This window comes from Eurosta solidaginis, chromosome 3 (genome assembly GCF_040869045.1).
Source record: "Eurosta solidaginis isolate ZX-2024a chromosome 3, ASM4086904v1, whole genome shotgun sequence".
In the NCBI taxonomy this organism is placed as follows: Eukaryota; Metazoa; Arthropoda; class Insecta; order Diptera; family Tephritidae; genus Eurosta; species Eurosta solidaginis.
Window position 1 is genome coordinate 109404008 of NC_090321.1, and position 26685 is coordinate 109430692.

General features: G+C 37.8%; 1 protein-coding gene across 12 annotated transcripts in view; it reads left to right on the forward strand.

The window, feature by feature from the left end:
• The window catches only part of Sox14 (Sox box protein 14), a 252364-nt gene that overhangs the window by 113821 nt on the left and 111858 nt on the right, over positions 1–26685 (forward strand). Inside the window, exon 1 of one of the 12 annotated variants that reach the window (XM_067772943.1) lies at positions 18483–18504. The exons of the other annotated variants lie outside the window; for them this stretch is intronic. The gene's annotated coding sequence lies outside the window, so the exon portion shown is untranslated. Of the gene's footprint in view, positions 1–18482; positions 18505–26685 lie in introns of those variants that run through there. 12 annotated transcript variants of the gene reach the window in all.

The window sequence follows — 26685 nt, forward strand, 5'->3', positions numbered from 1 at the left end:
AAGCAACGAGCTAACAACAAGTATATGTATCGCGCATAATTTTTCATACATATTTTGATACCGATCAGCCGATACCCACCACCGACGTTGCTACGCCAAGTGCCAAGCGACGACTAACTCAATTAACGACGACAGAGCGAATCATATGCGTGTGAATTGAGAGGGCACAATTGTGTTATGAAATGAATAGCCCTGCTGTAAATTCATCTTTACCATAGTTTCAAACATATTTATATATCGCTCTCAGTTTGTGAGTGAGCGAGAAGCACCGCTTGCATTAATACGCAGTATGTTAACTCTTGATATTGCGCTCTCATATGCTCACAACACTTAGAAGTAATTGAGTTGGTACATGGAATATGAACCAATAACGAAAGAAAATTGAAATTAATGAGCAGCTGAGTATGAGCAATTAGAAAACATATTTAAAAAATGAAATTCTCTTTCGAGTTAAGAGAAGGTAAGCAAAAAAAACTCTTTCGCAGAAAATCGAAATTATGTGAACGCTGTAACATAGCCTAATTAACAGAGCAGCACAAAAAGAAACTACAAAAAGAAAAGAAAAAACCTACTGCAAAGGTTATTAATGCTCAAAAATAAAATCTTTGATATTAATACATTTTTTCCTTTGTACTATTTTTATCGTCAAATTTCTTGGTGCAAATAAAAAAAACATGAATTGCTGCATAGATATTTAAAACAGATATACAGACCGGTTAATTTATAGTTTTCTTTTCTATGATGACTTACTTTTTCTTTTCATTGAGGTAATCATTTTAATGAAAAGAAAATTATGAGTCCAACATTCATCGCACACAAAAAAATGCAAAAATTAAACAATTATAGAACGACTCAGCAATGAAAACAGATAATTGGATTACCTAATTTCATCGCTGTTACTCAATTAATAAATAATCTAGTTCAACGCATGTGAATCAATACCAATAACAGGTCTGTATGTATAATATGTATAAATGAGTATAAAAGATGGGGCACTTACCGAATCATCCTCCTTCCGCTGGCCAGTTGATGGAGTGTTGATGGTTGTTGCTGGAATATCTTTAGGAAGAAAACACAATCACCTTTTTTTATTTAGCACCATTTCCTAAAATTACCCCTTTTCTTTTCTATTGGAATATTTTTCTGGGGCTTATTACTTCGCTCACTCACCCACTGCGACTACCTTAATCGTTACACAATAAATTTTCATATCTTAAAAATAGAAATTTTTATTTTTCTTCTTTTTTTTCAAGACTACAAACTACAAACAAACTATACTAGCCGCTGCGCCTCCAGAACCTGGACCAAAACTCCTGCCGTTATTTCGGACTCCCAACTTCATTCTGCCTCATTTCTTGCTCTCATAGAATTCGCTTGTTTTACATTAATTATAAACGCAAATAAAATGCTGTGGTTATTATTTTTTTTGTTTGTGTTTTTTTTTGTACTAAGTTCGCAAAAAATTTTTTTTCTTGTATTTAAAATATTTCTCAATTCAAAACTAAACATTGATCATGGCTTAGTTACGCCTCTCGCACTGTTCAACTTTACAAATCTAGATTTTTGTTAAAAGGGGGCTTTCATTTTATTTAAATTCTGAATTTTGTATTAAAATTTTCACATTATTTGATTTTTTTTCTTCACAAAATTTTTCTTTCTTATAAAACTTTTCGGCTCCCTCGGGTAGATGTTTCTTCGGTTCAAACATAAATGTTTTTTTTTTTTTTCTCAACAAATTTGCCTTTTCTAAACTTCCAAATAATAAAATTTTCGGTTCACTTCTGTAGATGTTTCTGTTTTTGGTTTTGTTAACATTCAGACTTCCTAATTAATTTTATTTTTCGATTTTTTTTTCTTCCACCAATTAAAATTTTGTTTTTATTTCTCTAAAAATTTTTGTATTTATAAATTTCGGTTCACTTGATCATTTTATTTAAATTTTTTTTTTTTTTCAAAAAAATGTTTACGAGCTATTTTTCCCCGTTAATCGGCTGTTTTCGAACTATTTTCCTTTGTGTAGTTTTTATATTTTCAGTCTATTCAAACCTATAGAATTATATTTATATTTGGGCTTGCCCTGTTAACATCATACAGGTTTGCTATACCTCTTACTAATATACGAGAAACATTTCCTATGGCTACCGGAAATAGAATGCTTATGCTGGCGGATATCCGTCGAACCTCACAACACAGATCGTTTGCTCCTGCTGATATGGATCCAGAGAGAGGAAACGGTCTGAAGACACAAAAATCATAATCTTTGAGTATAAAATTACCATACCAGGGAGAGTAAAAAAAGAATGATATCATAACTGTGACTAATTTACCACAAATCTTTTGCATGATATGTTCCTACGACTTTGCCATCTAGGTCTTCCAAAAGGTAATAGCAATTTCCCTTCACGGCTTTGACCCTCGCTTTTACTCCAGTAGGTGCTAGCTTAGCATTAAAGTTTTTGGCTAGATTGCTCTGTGCAAAGTTTCGACGCGTTACTATTTGACCCACTTGAAAACTTCTAATCCGACTGCGTAGATTATACGAGTTGGCGTTTCGGAGATGAGCTTTCTCCAGATTTTTCTTTATTACTTCTCGTATTAACTGAAAATTGTCGCTACGCTCCAGTTTTACCGTATTGTCACTAAGTAGATTCAGATTCCGCAGAAGCTTATAATCAGCGGCGTGTGTAATCATGTGCTGTCCAAACACTGCGAAATACGGCGTATAACCTAAAGATTGGTGCAAGCTGTTTCGGAGCGCACAATTACCGCTGCTGGTAAATGCATCCCAATCTCGCTGATCTTTTCGTATATAGCTTCTTAGGGCTTCGTTCGTGGATCTGTTAACTCGCTCAGAGGCATTAGACTGAGGGGAATAAACAGCTGTTGTGATGTGGGAGATACCATATTTTTCCAAAAAATGCTCAAACTCTTTGCTTTTAAACTGGCTACCATTGTCGGTTACGACACTTTCGGGAATACCAAAGCAATCAAAAATATTCTCTTCCAAATATTCTATTATTAAATTCGATGTAAACTTCTTTAGTGGCTTCAAAAATACGAACTTCGTGAGATGATCCAGTACAATTAGCAAGCCAATGTTACCCTTTTTGGAACGCGGAAATGGTCCTATCAAGTCCATATATAAAATTTGAAAAGGCCTATCTGAAACGATTTGCTGTCCCATTGGTGGTCGTAGTGGCTTTGATGGTGTTTTCGACGTTTGACAGCTCTCGCAGTTCAGTACATATTCGCGTATCTGTAAGACAATGCCGGGCCAATAGAACCGACGTCTAATACGTTCTACCGTTTTTGCTATCCCGCCATGCGCTGCTGATGGTTGCTCGTGGGCAGCAGAAATCAAATTGTGACGCAATTATGTAGGCACATATAATTTCCAAACATTGTCATCAGTATCGCTGTTACCAGTTGCGAATTCGGTACGATGATAAATGTACCCATCAATGACTTGGAAGTCCGGCAAATTTGAGGACTGAAACCGAAGTTTTAATTCCTCATATTCAGGCGAGTTAAAGGCATCGGAGCCTAAATCAATTTCCGGTAGGACTGGAAGTTCTATAACATTAATTTCGGTTTCTGGCACGTCCTCATACATTCGAGACAAGGCATCCGCGATTACGTTCTCACTACCTTTTTTGTGCTCAATTGAAAAGTTGAGGCCTTGCAGTTTTATGGCCCACCTCGCTAGTCTCCCACTCAGATCCTTTTGTTGCATGAGCCAACGCAAACTAGCATGATCGGTCACAACCTTGAATTCCATCCCTTCAATATACATCCTAAACTTTTTTATGGCAAGAACAACGGCTAGACACTCAAGCTCTGTCACTGAATAATTCCGCTGCGCTTTGTTCAGCTTCTGTGACATGTATGCTATTGGTCGTTCTTGACCTTTCTCATCTTCCTGCATCAAACATGCTCCTACTCCTACTTGACTAGCATCACATTGTAAAATAAAAGGTTTGTTATAGTTGGGGTGTATTAATATGGGTGCTGAAGTCAATTTTTATTTGAGGTCCTCGAAAGCTTGTGGCCTCTGAGTTCCACACAACCTGTTTTTTCTTGGAGAATAACTCGGTTAAATGAAAAGTCGTTGAAGCATAATCATCAATAAATCGTCTATACTATCCGGTCATGCCAAGGAATCTCGGAAGTTGACGTACAGTCTTCGGAATAGGGTAATTCTGGATTGCAGTAATCTTTTCTTTGTCTACCTGGAGAGATCCGTTCCCCACTACAAAACCTAAATAGTTGACTTGGCTTAGACAAAATTTACTCTTTCGAATATTAATAGTCAAGCCAGCCTTTCACAATAATGCGGAGACTTCGGACAAGTGAACCAAATGTTCATTAAATGAAGACGACACTACTAATAAATTATCAAAATATACGAAAACGTGATTTTTCAAGTTATATGGTATCACTTTATCCATAAGTCTACACATAGTTTGTGGCGTGTTTCACAATCCAAAACGCATCCTTTTGAATTGGTACAGTGGCCTGTTAGGAACGGTAAAGGCAGTCTTTTCCCGTGATCTCTTTTCAAGACCAATTTGCCAGAAAGCATATTTCAAGTCGATCTTGGAAATATAATGCACGGGAGGAAGCCTACTTAGCAATCCCTCAATAATGGGAATGGGATATGCATCCTTTAACGTTACCTCGTTTAATTTGCGCGAATCTAAGCAGAACCGAACCTTTCCAGGTTTGACAATTAACACTCCTGGTGAAGACCACGCCGAACTTGGAGCTTCTTCTATCACTCCTAGTTCCAACATTCTATCTATTTCCTGGCATAGCATTTCCTCTACGGCTGGAGATATCGGATAAAATCTCTGCTTTATGGGTTTTGCATCTCCTGTATCTATGACATGCTCCACTAACTTGGTTAATCCCAGTCCCTCTCTCTCGAAGTTAGGAAATGATTCTATTATAATATCTAGTTGCCTTTGTTGCTGGGTATTCAGAGACGCCACTCCCTCGGAATTAGTTTCTAATGTATTTATGTGACCGCCTAGGGTCTCAATCTTTACTTTTATATCGAACTCATTCCAAAAATCCATACCGCAAATGGCTGATTCAGTTATTGATGGGACTATCAAAAATTCTATGTGCTTAATTTGACCATTATAGTTAACGGCTACAGTTATTATACCATTTATTTGTTGTCGCTGGCCATCAGCTGTTTTCACATAGCCACTAAAGGCTGGGGAAGTAGAATTCTGCTCTAAAATGGTTTTGGCTAACTGACCACCTATCACGCTTTTATTCGCACCGCTATCTAATAATGCTAACACATTTTCACCTTTAATGTTAATTTGTATATAAGGTCTAATATCCGAGATTTTGTAAACAATGGCTGAGATGGTGAATTTTCGTAAACGCTTCTTTTTAGCCCAGAAATTCTTCATTCGTTGTGCCGAACGAGAAACAATTTTTGGTGGCGCTTCTAGCGGGGAAGTTTCGGATAGGGCCACTATTACTGAAATTAGCCATGAAGTGCTCATGCCTGTGACATTCTCTTCGAAGCATCGATAAGTCGGTTATGTCCAAATGTATAAGCTCGTATCTAAGGTCGGGTTTTAAATTCCTAATCATTGTTTCTATAAGCTCCCGGTCTGTCATGGGAATTCGAAGCCTATCATTCATGGTTAGCAACTCGTCTAAAAATTGGTCAAATGGTTCGCTGGATCTCTGTTTGCGTCTACGTATATTTTCTTTTCGGTCGTAGTCGCTCAACTGGTCCTTATATTTTTGTCTTAATCTTCACAAATCTCCTCCCAATTTAGTCGATCGGTTTGCCGGTGATGCCTCCAAAAACAAGCTTCCGCATTATCTGCAAAAAGCATGTGGACATATCGACACAATACATTAAAATCTCCGTTCAAAGATTGACGTGTTAACGCATTAACTCGATATATAAAATCCTCCACCGACATATCATTTGGCTTACCAGTGAAACGTATTCGCCAATTGGAAATCATGTTTGAGATCTTGTTAGCCTGAAAATTCCTCCTCAGAGGCAGAGGTTCACCATCACGGTACGGTCGGCTGGGCTCCTCCTCCTGATTATGTGGCATTTCCTGTGGCCGCCTTGGGGTTTCTTGAGAGGATTGGCGATAGCGATTCTCTCCTACATTTAATTGTCCCAAGAGGGTGCTCAAATCACTACCGATTTGGGCGGTTATTTGCTCACGAAAGCCAGTCAACGATTCCTGAATCATGTTTCGAACTCTAGAATAATCTACATTACTGGATGACATAGGAGCGGTAGCTGTCAATCTGTGGTCGTGTCTAGGTGAACGATATGTGTTCGGTCTATTTAAATCAGTGCCAGTGGTTCGAAATGCATGTGTTATTGATCGAGTGGCTACTCTATTTCGGGATATAGCTCCTCCTCTGGCTGGTACTGAAGTAGTTGCCGGTGAGGCTGTCACCCCCGCTACTCTATTAGGGCTTTGTAGACCGGACGTAGTGACTGGTTCCCTGCACGAAGGACATGAGGAATTCGTATCTATCCACCTACCTAAACATGTGCTTGCAAGGGGTCTCAACACGATCCTGCATCACACCTTCGCTACAAATGGTGCAGATCATTTCTTCGGCTGCGTTAGCCAAATTCAATTCCTCATTGCTATGTCTCACCGCCATTATGCAAAAAAAAATCTTTGGTATTTGTATTGGTTGGTGTTAATATTTATATATATTTGTAGGTATTCGTATTTGTAGTTATTTGGTTTTCTAGATAAATCCGTGCACTACAAAATTTCCGTTATAAGAATGATATTTCCAAAAAAAAAAAAAAAGCCGTTTATCACCTTGCTTGAAAGCGCGTCGATGTACTTATTTTTTTTTTTTTGCGTTGTGCAAAATAGTCGATATGCACACCGTATTTTATTATTGGCGAACGTAGAGTTATCTGTTTAGTGTTGATCGTTTTAGGTTTAAGTATGTGTTAGTTTTATTACACGTTTACTTATTTCGATTTTATCTCTTTATATACTAGGTATTTTTCTTTTCTTTTTCCAAAAAAAATATTATTATCGTGATGACATATTTGTAGCATCGGGGTCTTACATGGGCTGCCGTACATGTATGTATGTACTACCGGTTGAACCCAACCTTGCAACGAAATGACAGTGCAAAAACTTAATTATTTAATGGCTGCAATTTCAAGTTCGGAAAGTGACGAGAGTCTAGTCATCAATTAAAGCAACCTCTAACCACCTAATTCAAAAAAAATTATCAAGCGGTACAATTCGTGAGTAATCTACCAAGATAACCGAGTAGAAAAAATCTCTAACGATGTCCGATATAAATTTACGGAAACAAATATAAGGTTTTATCAAAGCTTTGATCGTGTATGACTTCGACATTAGCCAATGTCATCTATTTCTCCGAGGAAAGCATGCAAAAACTTACGCTGATACAAAGTTCACCGCTTCATATCCGAAATCATCCAGATAATGAAAATCCAAGGCAATATCTTTAGGAAAACAAAAAAAAAAAAAAAATAGGTCAAACTGCGTTAAAGCAATCAAAAAAAATTTAATGAGCTACAAAATATACTAAAATAAAAAAAATCTTATAAAGTTCACCGGGTCATATCCGAAGTAATCCAGATATTAACAATCCAAGGCAAAATCTTTTAAGTGATCAAAATTTGAATAAACTACAAAAAATTTGATGAACTCTTAACCTTCTCTGGCCCCACATGTTGGGCGCCATTTTATGTAATGAACCAATCGCATCATGCCTCTGTTGGCTCCCTCATAGTGCACCATCTATGCAAAGAAGCTGGTCTCATTAACGTTTGTCATTCCAGCCACAGACTTCTTCACTTAGACAATTGTCTAGCTTGCTTGGCACTGAATTATGGAACCTCAGGTCTGCTATGCAATAGCTCTCCGAGTGGGTATAGGGTTTAAGGAGCGGTTACTCTGTTTGCTACTGCCGGCTAGTCTACGGCGTATATGGGGGGATCTTGCTCCTACACTGTCTTTTATCTCGGTTTCTCATAAAAACAAAATCAAACAGAGATTTAAATAAAAAAAAAAATTCGAATTTTGAGGCCGTCGAAGGGTTAGGCTCATCCAAATCAAACAATACTCAAAAGAACGTATCAAATTTGCTACGGAAATAAAGAATAAAAGCGTTATCTATTACACAACTACCTGCCACGCGTTGTATCGTTTGGGGTTCTTCCGGCAGATGTGGAAGGATAAGCTGTCGTTGCCCTCCCGTCTTCACCCACCCAACCTGCTAAAAGAATGGTAAAAGTTGTTCTCTTAGCCCACACATACTAACCGTTGCCCCTACCACAAATGTCCAATAAAAGTTCAACCTTCATTTTTCTCCTTTTACAAATCCTTAAACTTTAATCAAACTTTCTTCAATCATACATTTCGTCGTTTCTATATCTACTACTACGATAGACTTAAATTTTTATTTTTGTATTTAGTTATTACTTTGTACTATATGTATTTATGTACATATATGTTAACTGTTAAACTGTTCCTTACATCATATATGTTAGCTTACATTTCAACATGTTGATCGAAATCGAATTCTCAATTCTGCATTTTTATTTCGAAGTCTCTCAATCCAAAAAAATAAGTTCGCAAATTGACAGAAGCATATATTTAAATTAATTCTCTTGAGCCGAAGAAAACATTTCTCTGGTTTCCATGACTTCTTTACATTCTCCAAAAATCTTCTCATCTCTTATCACTAGTCAAACATGTTAAGTTGAGATTTCCTCACTACATACAATTTAAACAAAAGTCGCTCAGTATATAAATTCTCTTATTACTCTACTACTAATTCAAATCATACAATGTTGTTTCTCAACACCATTTCTCTCGCACTCAACATAATTCATATAGATATCTCTGTAAATCAGGGCTATTCAAAACTGAAAGTGCACCTGTGTTAGTGACAGCGCAATCGTAGCGATGATCGTGCGGGTGAATTGATTTTTCATTTAGTCGCTTACCAGCAAGCAACGAGCTAACAACAAGTATATGTATCGCGCATAATTTTTCATACATATTTTGATACCGATCAGCCGATACCCACCACCGACGTTGCTACGCCAAGTGCCAAGCGACGATTAACTCAATTAACGACGACAGAGCGAATCATATGCGTTTGAATTGAGAGGGCACAATTGTGTTATCAAATGAATAACCCTGCTGTAAATTCATCTTTACCATAGTTTCAAACATATTTATATATCGCTCTCAGTTTGTGAGTGAGCGAGAAGCACCGCTTGCACTTAATACGCAGTATGTTAACTCTTGATGTTGCGCTCTCATATGCTCACAACACTTAGAATTAATTGAGTTGGTGCATGGAATATGAACCAATAACGAAAGAAAATTGAAATTAAGGAGCAGCTGAGTATGAGCAATTAGAAAACATATTTATAAAAATGAAATTCTCTTTCGAGTTAAGAGAAGGTAAGCAAAAAAAATCTTTCGCAGAAAATCGAAATTATGTGAACGCTGTAACATAGCCTTCTTGCAACATTATCAGACCAATTCTAAATATTCTCGCGGAATTTTTTTCTCGCTGATTTTTTTATTCCCGCGGAAAAATTCCTCCAATTCTGTTCTCCTAGGGAGAACAATAATTGGGGAACAGGAATTTCGAATTTTCGAAGTCAGCTGTTTTGTCAATTGAAATTTCGTTGGACATTTCTTATTTTGTTTAAAAGATTGAAAAGTTTAATTATTGTTGCAAATTTTTTGGAAATTAAGAAATAAAATATAAACAATGCACAGTATTAATTGCATTTCATGTGGTATTCACTGAAATTAGTAATGAATTGGTGCCATACATTATCAACAGCGGAACATAAGAAGAAGACGGCCGCATAACACAAATCTGCCGGAGTTGCCTGCTTTCGTTCAGCAAAGTAATTTTCTGGCGGCCAAGTTGAGTTGAATTCCTACTTCTTCATATGCCAAAATCTATTTAAGCCTTATTAAAAAATCCTTGCACAATTTCTGGATGGCTGCATCAAATATGTATACCAAGAGCTCTACCGTTGCTTATGATATACTTTTCGACTTAAAATAAATATCGTGGTTGTTGTTGTTGTTGTATTAACAGTGAGAATATTGGGGTAGAATGTAAATACATATTTTAGAACAAGTTTGTACAAATAAGTGTTCTTTCTTAAAAGAACCGATTTCCTTTAACTATTTTGATGCATTCCCTTTAATTTAACTAGTGAAAAAACTCCTATGAAATGGTAGAGAAATCTCCCTCTCCCTCACATTCATAATACCTACTTTTCTCCCATAACCGGTTTCCGCTTTTTCGAACATTGTTCAGAATAGGAGGAAAGGGAGAAGTGAAAAAACTCACAAGGAATTTTTATTTAGAATACGAGAATTGGGAGAAGGGAAAAAACTCGCACGGAATTTTCGTTTAGAATTGGGCTGAATCTGATTTTTTTACGATGTTACATGGCCCAATTAACAGAGCAGCACAAAAAGAAACTAATAAAAGGAATTCAAAACCTACTGCAAAGGTTATTAATGCTCAAAAATAAAATCTTTGATATTAATACATTTTTTCCTTTGTACTATTTTTATCGTCAAATTTCTTGTGGAATTTTGTGACGAGGTAACCCCTCACCTGGTGCAAATAAAAAAAACATGAATTACTGCATAGATATTTAAAACAGATATACAGACCTGTTAATTTATATTTTTCTTTTCACTGATGACCTACTTTTTCTTTTCATTGAGGTAATCATTTTAATGAAAAGAAAACTATGAGTCCAACATTCATCGCACACAAAAAAAAAATGCAAAAATTAAACAATTATAGAACGACTCAGCAATGAAAACAGATAATTGGATTACCTAATTTCATCGCTCTTACTCAATTAATAAATAATCTAGTTCAACGCATGTGAATCAATACCAATAACAGGTCTGTATGTATAATATGTATAAATGAGTATAAAAGATGGGGCATTTACCGAATCATCCTCCTTCCGCTGGCCAGTTGATGGAGTGTTGATGGTTGTTGCTGGAATATCTTTAGGAAGAAAACACAATCACCTTTTTTTTTATTTAGCACCTTTTCCTAAAATTACCCCTTTTCTTTTCTATTGGAATATTTTTCTGGGGCTTCTTACTTCGCTCACTCACCCACTGCGACTACCTTAATCGTTACACAATAAATTTTCATATCTTAAAAATAGAAATTTTTATTTTTCTTCTTGTTTTTTTTTTTTTCAAGACTACAAACTACAAACAAACTATACTAGCCGCTGCGCCTCCAGAACCTGGATCAAAACTCCTGCCGTTATTTCGGACTCCAACTTCATTCTGCCTCATTTCTTGCTCTCATAGAATTCGCTCGTTTTACATTAATTATAAACGCAAATGAAATGCTGTGGTTATTATTTTTTGTTTGTTTTTTTTTTGTACTAAGTTCGCAAAAAAAATTTTTCTTGTATTTAAAATATTTCTCAATTCAAAACTAAACATTGATCATGGCTTAGTTACGCCTCTCGCACTGCTCAACTTTACAAATCGAGATTTTTGTTAAAAGGGGGCTTTCATTTTATTTAAATTCTGAATTTTGTATTAAAATTTTCACATTATTTGATTTTTTTTTTCTTCGCAAAATTTTTCTTTCTTATAAAACTTTTCGGCTCCCTCGGGTAGATGTTTCTTCGGTTCAAACTTAAATGTTTTTTTTTGTTTCTCAACAAATTTGCCTTTTCTAAACTTCCAAATAATAAAATTTTCGGTTCACTTCTGTAGATGTTTCTGTTTTTGGTTTTGTTAACATTCAGACTTTCAACTAATTAATTTTATTTTTCGATTTTTTTTTCTTCCACCAATTAAAATTTTGTTTTTATTTCTCTAAAAATTTTTGTATGTATAAATTTCGGTTCACTTGATCATTTTATTTAAATTTTTTTTCTCCGATTTTGATAAATTTTAAACACATTTCATCTAAATTTTATTTTCTTTTATTTTTTGGTTGTTTTGTAAGTTTTCAAAGTTTCACTAAGTTTTTGTTTTTAACTTAAACTTTATCTTTTGTTCTTCTTTTTTTTTTATTTAAACATCTTTTTTTTTTGTTTCACGCGGTACACGAACGGGATTTCCAACTTATCCCTCGATTTTTAAATTTATATAAAATTTTTTATTTTTCCCGGACAACCACCGGTCATGTTTCAACTCCTTCAGCAACTGACTTGTCCAACTTTTTGCTATCCGTTTCCAAGCTCGGTAGCCGCCGCAATTAAGCCACTTGCTCTCCAAAAAAAAATTGTTTGCGAACTATTTTCTATCAAAAAAAAATGTTACGAGCTATTTTTCCCCGTTAATCGGCTGTTTTCGAACTATTTTCCTTTGTGTAGTTTTTATATTTTCAGTCTCTTCAAACCTATAGAATTTATATTTTTCTCCCATACTTCCCGCGGTTATCTTTTTCTTTTTTAATAAGCAATCTCTCACACAATTTCTGCAACATTTTTCTACAATACTCCCACAGTGTAAGCCCTGCTGTTATGATACCTGTTACCATCTGTTCTCACTTCTGTTATTAGAACTTATGTTTGAACTCATTAATGTAACATTAACTTGAACTTCGAAACTGCTCATATGCTGTTAAACCATCTATTTGGGCTTGCCTTGTTATAATCATTCAGGTTTGCTATACCTCTTACTAATATACGAGAAGCATTTCCTATGGCTACCGGAAATAGAATGCTTATGTCTGGCGGATATCCGTCGAACCTCACAACAGATGGTTCCAAAGTAGTGGAAGGAGTAGGGTGTGCGGTATATTGTGCTGATCCGGAAATAAGCAGATCCTACAGGCTGCCGGTTTACTGTAGCGTTTTCCAAGCGGAAATATTAGCCGTAACCAAAGCAGTAGAAACCCTGGAAAAGAATAGCTTAAGCTGTAACCGTGTTAACTTTTATATTGACAGTCAAGCAGCAATTAAGGCAATAATCTCGCATAGCACAGCATCTAAAGCGTGTTAGAGTGTAAGTAGTCTCTGTAGAGAATCGGGACAGGGAGAAGCATACATCTATATTGGGTCCCAGGGCATATGGGAATAGATGGGAATGAAAAAGCGGACGAACTAGCTAAAAAGGGCGCATCCCTTGAAGCCTACTTCGTAGACGTTCCAATTAGACTGGGCGAGATTAAGCGAAGGCGAGAGGTGCACATGATCGACCAAGCGGGAAAGGCGTGTGTTCAGGCGCGGGGCTGTAAAGTGTCGAAGATTATGTGTAAGTCTTACAACCTTAGACTAACAAAGTTGCTTCTATCATTAAAAAGAGAGGACTGTAAACTCATGACGGGTATTCTGATTGGACACTGACTTCTGGCATCACATGCTTTTAAATTAGGCTTGTTCAGTGATAGCAGATGTAGGAAGTGCGGGTTGGAGGAGGAATCGATCGAGCACGTTCTGTGCTCGTGCCCTGCACTTGCCAGGCTAAGACTCCAGCTATTAGGAGTAATACAACTGTCAGATCGACCTGCCAAAATGTTGGCCGATAAAAGTTTATTTAAATTTTTTCAAATTTTTTTATTAAATTTTTAACACGTGTGCGATATTCAATTTTATGTTGGGACGAGATATGTTTGAAGGGCCTTAGACTTCAAAATCTATGATTTCGTCCTCAGAAGATGAATTATTATTTTTGCTACACTTATAAATATTTTTTGTGTTCATTAATATTAAGAGCTCGTTTTTATTTCAAAGTCATGACAACATTTATTCAGCCGTTTAAGACCACTTCTTATTGTGAGAAGCGAATTCAACATAACTAAACTCATTTTGCTTCTGTCTTTGCTTATTAAAAGCACGTGTTTGAAAACGATCTTGCAACTTCAGCATTACTTAGTGGCAGCATAAAATCGACAAGCTTTTGGAATTATACTGTTTAACATCAAACCAAAACTTAATGTCTTTGCTTATTAAAAGCACATGTTTGAAAACGATCTTGCAACTTCAGCATTACTTATACTATGTTCAAACAGAAAAATAAGTTGAGGAAATTTCGATTTGAATTGAGTGCTGTTCATACAACTCGATTTAGCTTACACAATAGTGATTTGATAGCTGGTTGGCTCATCTCTACATCAAGAACATACCTTTGTTCAGACTGTCAAAATGAACACGTACATTATTAGGCGAATGAAATGGAATGAAAACATAAAACTTTGAAATTTTTGTGTGTTGTAAGAAAATGTGTTCAATGTTTTGGTTTCATTTTGAGTTTGCCATCTTCTTTTGACAATCCCTACTCCAGTGAAATGAAAGACATAAAATCAGCTGATGAGATGAGCCAACCATATAGTTCAGCCATGCGTAACTGACGTTGAAATATACTCAATAAACACACTTTACAATGTTGTATTTGCAGTTTGAAACAATTTATTACGCAATTTTTTTTAAATTTGCAATTTATTATTACAATTTATTATATGACAAATTGCGTAATAAATTGCCCAAATAGCAGAAATTGCCAATTTGGTGTGTGTTTGAACTTAGTATAAAGTGGCAGCATAAAATCGACAAGCTTTTGGAATTATACTGTTTAACATCAAACCAAAACTTAATGTCTTTGCTTATTAAAAGCACATGTTTGAAAACGATCTTGCAACTTCAGCATTACTTAGTGGCAGCATAAAATCGACAAGCTTTTGGAATTTACTGTTTAACATCAAACCAAAACTTAATGTTGAAGTCACATTTTTCCAATTTTGGAGATACATAGATATTTTTCCTCTGCATTTGTAATCTCTTTATTTCATCAGTGCTATACCTGGTTGTTTCGTTGTGAAATATGAAAACCTTTGAGGTTTTACAATTCTCAATGTGTTTTCAACCAAAAAGAAATCTATTTTGCCGAGCGTTTCTATATTGTGCCGCAAGCGTTTTCTTAATTGCTCTATTAAGGCTGTGTGTGAGTTTGCCTAAATTGCTACCTAAATAGAGAAAAAACCTAAATCACTGGAAACTGTCGGTAAGGCAGAGCAAAATAAAAGTATTGAATTTTTATGAGCATACTTTTCAACCTTAATTCAAATGTCAAATTTCAAAAAGAAAAATATTGATTTTTCAATATTGTATATGTAAATAAATTTTTTTTTTATTTATTTTATTTTTAAATAAATTGCTCTTGTCATCCAATTTAAGTAAATCATAGATCATAGATCATAATCATAGATCATGCTGCGATTAAGGTCCGATCGATTGTATGTGATGGTGAGCTCAATTTTGTTCTAGGTGATGTTGGCGGTACAAGAATTGGATCCTTCTCAAATATGGACCGCAATCTGAACATATTTGGCAGCCAAGTGCACTAAATTTCCTAAAGAAGTAATTGGAGGCGTACCAACATCACAGAATTGAACTCGAGATTGTGTAAAAGGTCATTGTGCACGTGCTCAACTATGTCCGAAAAAAGCCTTATAAAACGTAGCCACTCCATTTTCTTGAACTGCTATCTTGGGATAGGTACTTACCGCGGACCCTAATTGACCTCTGTTCATTTTAAGCGTGAAAACACATCAAAAATACCAAATGTCCCGTATTGTTATTATTTTCTTAGCAGAAATAAACAATTTAGGTTTTCAAATCCACTCGCACAGTTTTGACAGCTTTTTCCTAAATTATTGCAGTGCTGGAAAGTTCCAGTGGAATATTAGTTTAGGTACCTAAAATGTAGGCGAACTCGCACCCAGCCTTATGTAATTATGAAGTCGCGACATATATTACGTATCTTTCTTTCAATGAATTCGTCTATACATTTATCTTATTTTTTAATTCGTGTATATTATTCAAGGGTATAATGAAAATAAAGTATGGGAGACAAAAATTTATTATAATCTGAAGTTAAAGGGTCGAAACGCTTAGAGGGGACACTATGCTGTTCACAAGCTGGAAAGCAAATATACAACCTCATGATACAGTTTATCGATTAAAGTTTTTGTTATCAGTTGAGTACCGAGTTGCCACATCATACATAACGAAACAAATAAAATAAAACTTAGACACACATAAAACACATTACAACCCTGCAAAAATCGTTGGATCATGTGGTCCACTGGAGTACTTACCATTATACTCCACTGTAATGCAGCAATGGACCACCCTGCAAAAATCGTTGGATCATGTGGTCCACTGGAGTACTTACCATTATACTTCACTGTAATACAGCAATGGACCAACTCATGTTTCTACACGAACATATTTTAAGCCGATCATTGCTCGTTTTTAACGATTGTAATCACTATACGATATTTATTGGACTGTGGGTACTCCATGGATTACTCTCATGTAATGCGGAGCTGGAGTATATGGTGCAGTCCTAGGACATCGCAATGTTAATTGGAACATATTTTTTGTATGAATTGTGGTTATTTTGGAGCACTCGGTTGGTCCATAGCATGCATGCATGGAGTACTCGTGATTTTTGCAGGAAAGTTTCACAATACGTATTGCCGAAATAGATTTGCAGCCAAAAAGGGGCAAACACTTTAAAGATGGCCAAAAAAGAGCTAGGGGCTAAACCGGAATTTTTGGAACTAAACGCACCAAAGGCACAAAAATGGCAACACTGGTGCCTGTCGATTTAGCCGCCACTGCTTCGCTTACCCATTTCTCTGCGCTCCCTCTCAGCATCCATCAGGCGTATCATGACTATAAATTCCATTTTGCTCACTGCCATCCAGCATTCCTTCCTGTTGCACATTTGGGATACTAAATTTCTCGGGGTAGGTTCCTCCCCAAAAACTCTTTGCAAAGTGAGTCTTTCCTCGTTTAAACGGGAACAGTGGAACACGAAGTGTTCTGCGTTTTCTAACTCCGTGGTACACATTTCGCAAAGAGGATCTTCCTCTATCCTACGCTTCCATAAATACTCTTTGAAGTCGCCATGTCCACTCGATATCTGCGTGAGATGGCAGTTCAGTTCGCCGTGCTTCCGCTCATTCCATTAAGCTACGTCCCAAACTAGCGTGAAGGTCCAACGCCCTTTACTCGAGGCCTCCCACCGTTCTTGCCACTTAGCTATTGTTTGTGTCCTTGCTCTTTTCTTGGCGTCTTCAGATGGTCGCTCGATATTGGCGTTATACAGATCGGCCATTTCGCTTGCCAGTAAGTCCACTGGGATTTTCCGGGTTAGGACCAGGATTGCGTCGTCAGACACCGTCCGATAAGCACTTGCTATTCTTATAGCTGCAAGTCACTATGCTGCTAATATATCTTTTTGATGGGTCCGTTTAGATCCATACCACACTGGTGCTCCGTATAGCATTATCGAACTGGTTACTGTGAACAATAGCTGACGGGTAGCTTCGCTCGGACCACCAATGTTAGGCATTATTCGCATAGTTGCTCCACTAACTTTGGTAAATTTCTCTCCCACCGCTCTGAAGTGCTCTTTGAAAGTTAACTTAGAGTCAACGTGCACTCCTAAGTATTTTAGAGAATCCTTTGAACTGATTTGATGATCCCCAAAAGTTAAGACTAACTCATTCGGCGACCCTTTCGAGCTTACTAATACCACGTCTGCCTTTTGGCCAGCCAACTCCAGTCCCGTATTAGTCATTACATAATGCTTGAAGCAGGTCCAGTATCTTGGCCACTACTACCACTGCAATATCATCAGCACAATTTTCGTGTTTTTTGGTAGATCAATCTTTAGCACCCCATCATACATTGCATTCCAAAGCGTTGGACCGAGAAGAGATCCCTGTGGGACGCCTCCAGTGGTGTTGTACTCTTTTGCTCCTTGATCCTTGTCAAAACGAAGTACTCTGTCTTTAAAATAGCTACCTATTAATCTGAGTAAGTAAGCTGGTTTTCCGAAGTTTCGCAGCGCTGCCAATTTCTGCATCCAGTTCGCAGTGTTAAAAGCATTCTTACTGACTGGACAGTGCTTTCTAATGCTACATACTTATAAGATAGGACTCGTCAGTAACAGCACATGTAGGAAGTGCGAGCTGCAGGAATAAACGGCTGAGCACGTTCTGTGTTCATGTCCTGCGCTCGCCAGGTGAAGGCTCCAGCTTTTAGTGACGGCAGAGTTGCCAGATCTCGAGGTAACAATTAATCTAGGTCCTAGAAAACTTCTAGTATTTGTCACGATGACGGAGTTATTCTACATATAACATAAATCTTGGCTCCTGATTGGAGCTCTTCCGTTTAATCGTCAAACAAATTCTGGTATCACCTATAGATGTATTTTCTTGTTTAATTTGAAGAATAATTAAATCTATTGATTTGAATATCTAATGAACCTTTAACGAATTCTGTTGTAAAGAACTTGGTTTTCATGTTCATTTTGTTTTAGAATTTTCTGAGAAATTATTATTAACATTTTTTGTTTTATAGATAGTGAACACTGCTCCTCAACAAACGATATATTCGGGGCTGCTCAACAACAACTTGGATCACTTTTGTTTTTGTTTTTCCCTGAATCATAGGTACATATACAAATTCACACTTCAAATATAAAAAAAATATTTGTCGCACTACCATATGCCCTCACATATAATTTCAAATCATATGAAAATGCTCGAATTTCTTATGGAAGTGCAAAGAAAAAGCACTCCCGTACGAAGTTCAGGCATTTGTGTATGATGAAAAAAAAGTACACTAACAATTTGACAACTGAAAATTATTCATATGATAGCACTAAAAAAATGTTTAATCACAATTGGTTCATAAATAAAATTAAAATAGATAACTGACCGCAGAGCTGAAATATATGGGGCATATGACCAAAGAATATAAGCAAAACTAACTTCATATGATAATAATTAATTATCCTCAAGGGAAATCAGTAACTAGTGATACAAATTTCTGGTTCGGAACTAGACCTAAAGTGCCAAATAAGTTCTATATTCTTAGTAGCTACATTTGCAATTATAATATTGGTTTGGATTTTTATATTTCATATTTAACATATATATGTATAATAAAATAATTAAAAAAAATGTTTAAGTTATCTAAACGGTTTTATTGGAAACAATACTTACATTAAGTAGTAATAATACTAAAAGCTAGAAAATAATTAGGTAGGTTCTAGGTACTAGTCATCACACTCCTCATCAATCTAGGGCGTTGATCAGACAATTAAATAAAAGCGTTGGGTGCGTGACATTTCTAAAAATGTGAGGCGTAGCATAACCTAATTAAGGTTCAGTTGGTCTTACTTATGACTCAATAGAAATTTGACGCGTCCAACGCTTTTATTTAATTGTCTGATCAACGCCCTAGATTGATGAGGAGTGTGATGACTAGTACCTAGGACCTACCTAATTATTTTCTAGCTTTTAGTATATCATTACTTAATGTAAGTATTGTTTTCAATAAAACGGTTTAACTAGAAATTATTTTTTTTTAAATCATTTTATTTTCAAGTTTTAGTCTTTATTTAATTGCCTATTGTTTCTCATTCTCTTTAGTTCATTTAGTGACTCATTGTTACAAGGACTGTTTCCTGACAATTTGTTACAATTTAGGTCCTCCATACATAATCCTTCCAAAGACTCTACTCGACTCGGCGCCACGTATGCTTGTCCGTCGAACTCCAAAATATTCTGATGTCACTTCTACCGTACTGTATGGAATATTTGTTCCAAATGTGAGCCAAATCGGACCACAAATACGGGTATTTTTAATACATCGATCCTTGCCGCACCTAGCGGAATTTTTTTTCATGAAGTGATTTCTATTTCTGTATGTAATATGTGTTCCAAACATGAGCAAAATCGGACCACAAATGCGATTTTTTTGAATATCCCGATCCTTGTGCCATCTAGCGGCGATTTTTTCATATTATTGCATTGTCATCGGGTTCTGAACTATACTCCAAGTTTCAAGCTTGTAGCTTTTCGGGAAGTTACTTAAATTTTAATTACAAAATGCTTTCACAACGGACGGGCGGCCTAGTGGCCTGTTGGCCGGCCGCTACACAGAGTCAAGCTAAATAAAACCGCTTAAAAATAGGCCACCAACAAAAGTACTGCTACCAGCCTTAACAAGCTACGACTACAAATGAGTATGCCTTTTTGCAACACTATTCCACCAGTCCTGAACTATCGAAAAATGCGATAATATCGTACTAGAAGCAACATGTAGAATTTTGCTCCGGTTCGTTGCCAAAGAAGATATCAGCTGTAAAATTTTACAATAGTTCTTAACTATCCAAAAAGTGCCAATAAAGAACTAGTTCTGAAGTGGAAATTTGTATATAGTTGCGGGGACAATTTCCATCGCTTAGGACATCGCATTGTTAAATTAGCCAGTTGAAAGCACGTCAAAGAGATAGATTCGCCATCTATTATTGGTTCAGAATGCAGTAGAAGTGTACTAGTTTTGAACTATAAATTCTCTTACGGTGTAGTTTCTGTGATTTTGTATTTTATTTCGGTATATTATTTTTCGTGGTTATGAGACATTATATGACTGAAAGTGGGGGAACCATTAAGCAACCCTTCCTATAATTTACTTGTTAAAAATTTTATTAAATTCAGGTGGTATTTCAGCACCTCAGTAATCTCTGTTGCTAATATGTTGTGACGAATATTAGCATCACTAAGCTGATACTAAAGAAATAATTACGCAACAATGAAAAACATGAAGCAGCCACTGGTATATACATGAACACATCAATCATCATTTATACACATATATAAAAGGCAACGAAGAGATAACTCACACACAGATGTAGTCATCAGCCGAAGTTGTTACACATTCACGCATATATGTAGCTCAATTACCAAGCTGGAGATACAGCAGTTCTAGAAAGCGAAACGTCTAGACTTTAATAGAAATATGCGAATGAAGCAACGGCAAGTATAAAAGCACCGCAAGCTGAGTAGTCAGTATTCAGTTTGATTTAAACACGCTATTAGTTGCAAAGTGCAGTATAGTTGTGAAGTATAATTACACTACTCCCAAAGTAATCTAAATAAAGACCTGTTTGCAGTACTGACTTATTCAACAGTTTAACGATTCCAATGTCAGCAGAAGGTTTCAAATAAGCGGAATTTCTCTAAATTCCTTACAATTGGTGTCAGGAGAGGAAAAAAATTCCAGAGGACAACAAGAACATGGCCAAACTGAATGAATTGAAGATTCAACAACTGAAAAATCAGTTGGAAGCCCGTGGATTGAATACTACTGGCAATAAATCCGAGCTGCAAACACGATTAGGGGAAGCTATGGAATTGGAAGGAATCGTCGTTGATGAACACACTTTCCATCCTGATGTGGAAAAGGCAGCAACAAAATTGGAAGAGAAAAACGAGACATCGCAGACAGTTACGAGCACAGACTTGAACATGATATTGGCTGCAATATCTGCACAAACATCGACAATAACATCCAAGATGGAAGCACAGGAGGCACGCATTTCAGAAATGTCGTCTCAAATGTCATCTCAACTGGCAGAACAGAAGACATATATGGCATTCCAACTGGAATCGCAAGAGACACCCATAACATCAAAGATGGAAGCACAACTGAAAGAACAAGAGACACGCGAAACAATTCAACTCGAAGCACAAGAGGCGGGTATATCATCAAAACTCGAAGCGCGTATGGACGAGAAAATAATGTGTTTGAGGAAAAAAATTCGAGGGCGAGGTGGATGCTTTGAGAGGGCGTATCCAGGAGTTGCAACTTAATCGCCCGGCTGCTTCAGCCAGTAATACGAAGGTAAAACTCCATCCTTTGACGGTTTTGTTCCTTTCCAGGTATTTAAGCTCCAATTCGAAAAGATGTCAGCAGCGAACAAAAGGAATGCCGAAGATAAAGTTGCTGCATTCTTCGTAGCGTTAAAAAGACCTGCTGCTGAGATCTTACTAACTATTCCAGAGCACAAACGGAAGTTATGAAGCATTGATGGGCGCACTAAAGAGGCGATACGGAACCGAGCATAGGAGACAGATATACCAAATGGAATTACTGAACCGCATCCAGAGGCCTGGTGAAACATTGCAAGAGTTTGCGTCGGATATTGAAAGGCTGGCACATTTAGCGAATGCGGACGCACTCGTGGAACACACCGAAAGGGTAAAAATCCAGAGCTTTATTAATGGAATACGGGATATCGAAACGAAGCGAGCGACATACGCAAACCCAAAACCTGCATTCACAGAAACGGTATCACATGCTCTGATTCAGGAAACTGCGCCGCTTCTGTGTAAGCCAGCTTCCAAAGCACGCCGTGTAGACGTAGAAAGGCCAGTGAAGGCTTAGTGAACACAATATTGGAGGCACTGAAAGGATCGCAAAATCGGAGTGAAAGAGTTATCAAATGCTTCAAATGCGGGAAGCCAGGTCAAATTGCACGTCATTGCGATCTTTATCTTACCGTCAGAGGAAATGTGGATGGCAAGGAGCGTGTACTGACTGTAGATACGGGCGCATCTCATTCCTTAATCCGATCTGATTTGGTCAACAAGAGAGTAAAGCCATTACCTGGAACAAGGTTGCGTACGGTCACTGGCGAGTATAACCAAGTCCAGGGAGAAGTGATATGTAAAGTCTTAGATGGAAAGGTCACGGTTCTACACAAATTCATTGTGGCGGAGATCGTTGTTGAAGTCATATTGGGAGTGAACTTCTTAGTTGACCATGGCATCAGGATCGACATGCAAAGAAGGATTATGTGCTATAGGAACAAGGATGTACCACTTAACTTCAGTGTGGAGAAAGTGTTCAGCAGTAAACGAGTGCTGGTGGAGGAGATTCGACAAAGACCACCAAAGTCAAAGGCAGTAGATCGGGCAAAGGTTGATGGAACGAATGGGCCAAACAAATCAAAATCAAAGGTACCTGCGAGAGAAACACTGACATTGACAAACCCAAATGGACGCACTAAAAAGAAGGAAAGAATTTCCCAGAAAGAATGCAAGGCTGGTTTCAAGCCAGCGCGCACTACTGTTGTGAAACGTCAAAACGATATTGATTATGCAAAGCCTATCCGTCAAGATGAAGCCCTACGAAGTAGTTCATTGCCCAAACAACAGAATTGAGAGAATAAACCACGTTAATGAGTATCAAAATGAACAATTCAGAAGGTTTCTTGGAGGGAGATTGGGTACTGTTATACATACCTCACCGGCGGAAAGGTGTTCCATCCAAATTTTCTTGCAGTTGGGAAGGCCAGTACAAAGTTGTAAAGGGATCAGTGATGCCATCTACCGCCTACAAACAATTGGGAAACCACGAAATTGAAGGGTGTTTCATTTGGAGAGGCTAGCAGCGGTTGGATCGAGAGATTTGTCTGATCGGGACGATCAGACTTAGGTGGAGGGCAGTGTGACGAATATTAGCATCACTAAGCTGATACTAAAAAACATAAAGCAGCCACTCTTATATACATGAACACATCGATCATCATTTATACACATATATAAAAGGCAACGAAGAGATATCTCACACACATATGTAGTCATCAGCCGAAGTTGTTACTCACACATACACACGCATATATGTAGCTCAATTACCAAGCAGAAGTAGAAATATGCGAATGAAGCAACGGAGAGTATAAAAGCAGCGCAAGCTATTAGTTGCCAAGTGCAGTATAGTTGTGAAGTATAATTGTACTACTCCCAGAGTAATCTAAAAACAGACCAGTTTGCAATACTGAATATTGGAGTGATTTATTCAACAGTTTTCGAACGTTAGCAGGTTTCTAATAAGAGGAATTTCTCTAAATTATTTTCAATATGTAAATTTTAACACAAATTTAAACACAGGCCAGGCCCACAGATCGATGAGCTTTGTAACAAAATAAACGGCTACATCCCTGATCTCTCCAGTTTTTTCGCCTCGCGAAACCTGACATTATCACCGACTAAATCATCGGCGACCTTATTTACAACATGGGCGTCCCAAATATCGACCATTTTGAACATCCACGTCAATGGCACTACGCTACCAACTGTCCAAAATCTTGGGTGTGACGTTCGATCAGGATCTACATTTTGGTGAGCATGCAGCCGCAATTGTACCGAAAATCCGGAGCCGTAATAAAATCCTCAAATCTCTTGCTGGCAGTACTTGGGGAAAAGATAAAGAAACGCTCATTACCACTTACAAAGAAATTGGTCAGCCGATTGAATGCTACGCATCCCCGATATGATCTCCAAGCCTAAAGACTACTCACTGGAAGAACCTACAGACCTGCCAAAATACTGCCCTCAGAACCGCCAAGAGTTGTCTTCTTATGTCCCCAGAACACTATCTACATAATGAGGTGAGAATACTCGCCATTAGGGAGAGAAATGAAATGCTAACCAAACAGTTCCTGTTGAATACCCAGAAACCTGGGCATCCCAACATACACCTGATTGATGAACCAACAGCGCCCAGGAGCTTAAGGAGTCATCTCCGTAAGAAATATGAGGGAATACGGCACCTGAGAACACAGCCGTATGAAACCAAAAAACACAGGCAGGTCCTCAGTGAACTCCACATACAGGCGTCGGACCTCTATGTCAGGAATTGCCCGGTGAATCATGTACTCAATGAATAATAACATAAACTTGCAGAAGAGCAACGCACACTCCCTTGGGAAACGCGATTCACTCTAGCTCAACTTCTATCTGGATACTGTAACAGTTTAAACTCTTGCCTATCCAGAATCAACCCCGACATACAAAATGTATGCCCTGCTTGCAATGTGTCCCCACATGACACCAACAATCTCTTCCATTGTAATCATTATGGTCCACCCCTGTTGAAACAACAAGTTTCCTTGGACTCCCGTTAGAGGATTTTGATGACAATTTGTGATCGGTCACACATATTGGATGGGGCGAAGCACTGCTACAACAACAACAACAACATGTGGTGAGCGGTTCAGGGCCTACATCTACGCCGTTTCGCTTCATAGGAGGGCGGCGGGATGTCGGTAACCAAAAACTGCCAACCTCCCTAATCTAGGGTGTTATACGGACCGTGCCTATTGGACGATACATTCGGCTGTATTTGAACGGAGCCTTCCCGATACCGGGCCGCCTTGGGAACAAATGATGGCCTTACCACAGCAAAGGGCGCAATTGTGGCGAACGGTTTTTATCCCCATTTTTGCCATTAGACCGCTGAGCCCGCCTTGTGGGCAAGTGGTCGTACGACCAAGATGAACTCTAAAACTTTAAGATAATGTAAGGTTGCGAAGGAAAATGCGATGGCGTCGCAAGCCGGGGAAGAGGAAATCGCGATGACTCGAACGCGAATAGCGATGATAGTGTGCAGTCAGTGCGCTCGGTAAAGGAGCGGCATACTAGTCCGGATAAAGAACTAAGCGATCGGCAGAACCTGACAGGCCAGCTTTTAAGAGGCAGAAAGGTGAGGGCAAACGCCCAGTCCAAGAACCAGTAGGCGAATTAGCCGGAATGAAGGAACCAAACCTCAAAATCTGCAAAGCTGATCGAAGAGGGAAATAGAAGTATAAGCTGGATGGCACAATGGGGTTAAACTGATAGCCTCCAACAATAACGCGAGTTTAGAATGACTGCAGAGAGTTGTTCCAGACCTTCAAAAACAAGAAGACGCAAGGTTGAAGGTGGTGGATAGAGCACTGATCCCTACGATATCAAAGGGTTTGGATACCCCGAGTGGTGAAGGCGGAAGACACGCTTAACATGCTGTAGCGGCAGAACCCTAACATACCAACACGGCATTGGAAGGTACTCCACGTATCCCGACCCGTGGAGGGGGCCAGTACTACATCCTCCAAATTAATAAGGAATCGGAGGATTTGTTGCACTCACAGCTTGGGGAAATTTCCTGGGGCGCAGGTGGTATATTTAGGCGCCTTAAAAAGAGGAGTCCTTAGGACAATAACTCCAATACGCTAAAAGCAGGGGAGGTGGAAAAGGACCCCGATAACCTGAAAGTAGCGACAAATGGCGGGGGCAAAGGCGCAGTGGAAGATATGCACGAGCAAATCAGTGGTGCTGCGAACCTTAAGAACACCCAAAACATGCTAAAAGCAGGGGAGGTGGAAAAGGATCACGAAGGCTGGAAGTGGCAGAAAAAGACAAGGGTATAAGCGTAGAGGTGGAAGTGGACAAACAGCTCAATGATGCTGCGGGGCTAACAAAGATGCTTCGATCAGGGGAGGGAAAAAGGACTTCCAGACTCGGAAAACAGTGGAGGTGCTAGAATGTTTAATAAATTGCCCAACAATGTTAAAACTTGTTCCAATTATTTGCATTTCAAGAGGCAAGTTAAAAGCCTCTTGTTACAAGATCCTAACTTTAGCCTGTAAAATACAAATATAGATAATTTATTCTTATTTGTTTTTATACAAAAAAAAAAACAGTAAATTTATTTACGCAATTTTACGTTAAAATAATTTGGCGCCAGTATATTTAAGCTGGCACAACACACTTGTTAGTATGTACTAAAATAATTTAAATGTAAACTAGTGTACTTAACGCAGCTGACAGCGTAGCAAACAAATATGCATACATGTTAAGCATCTTCTCACACAAAATGTATTTTTTTCGGGAAAACATTGTATTATATTAAAATACGCCATCAATAAAGAAAAAAAATATTGGAGGGAGACATATATCGCAATGGCGCTGCGAGTCTTACATATAAATCTCCAACACAGTAAAGTGGCATCGAGCGAGCTC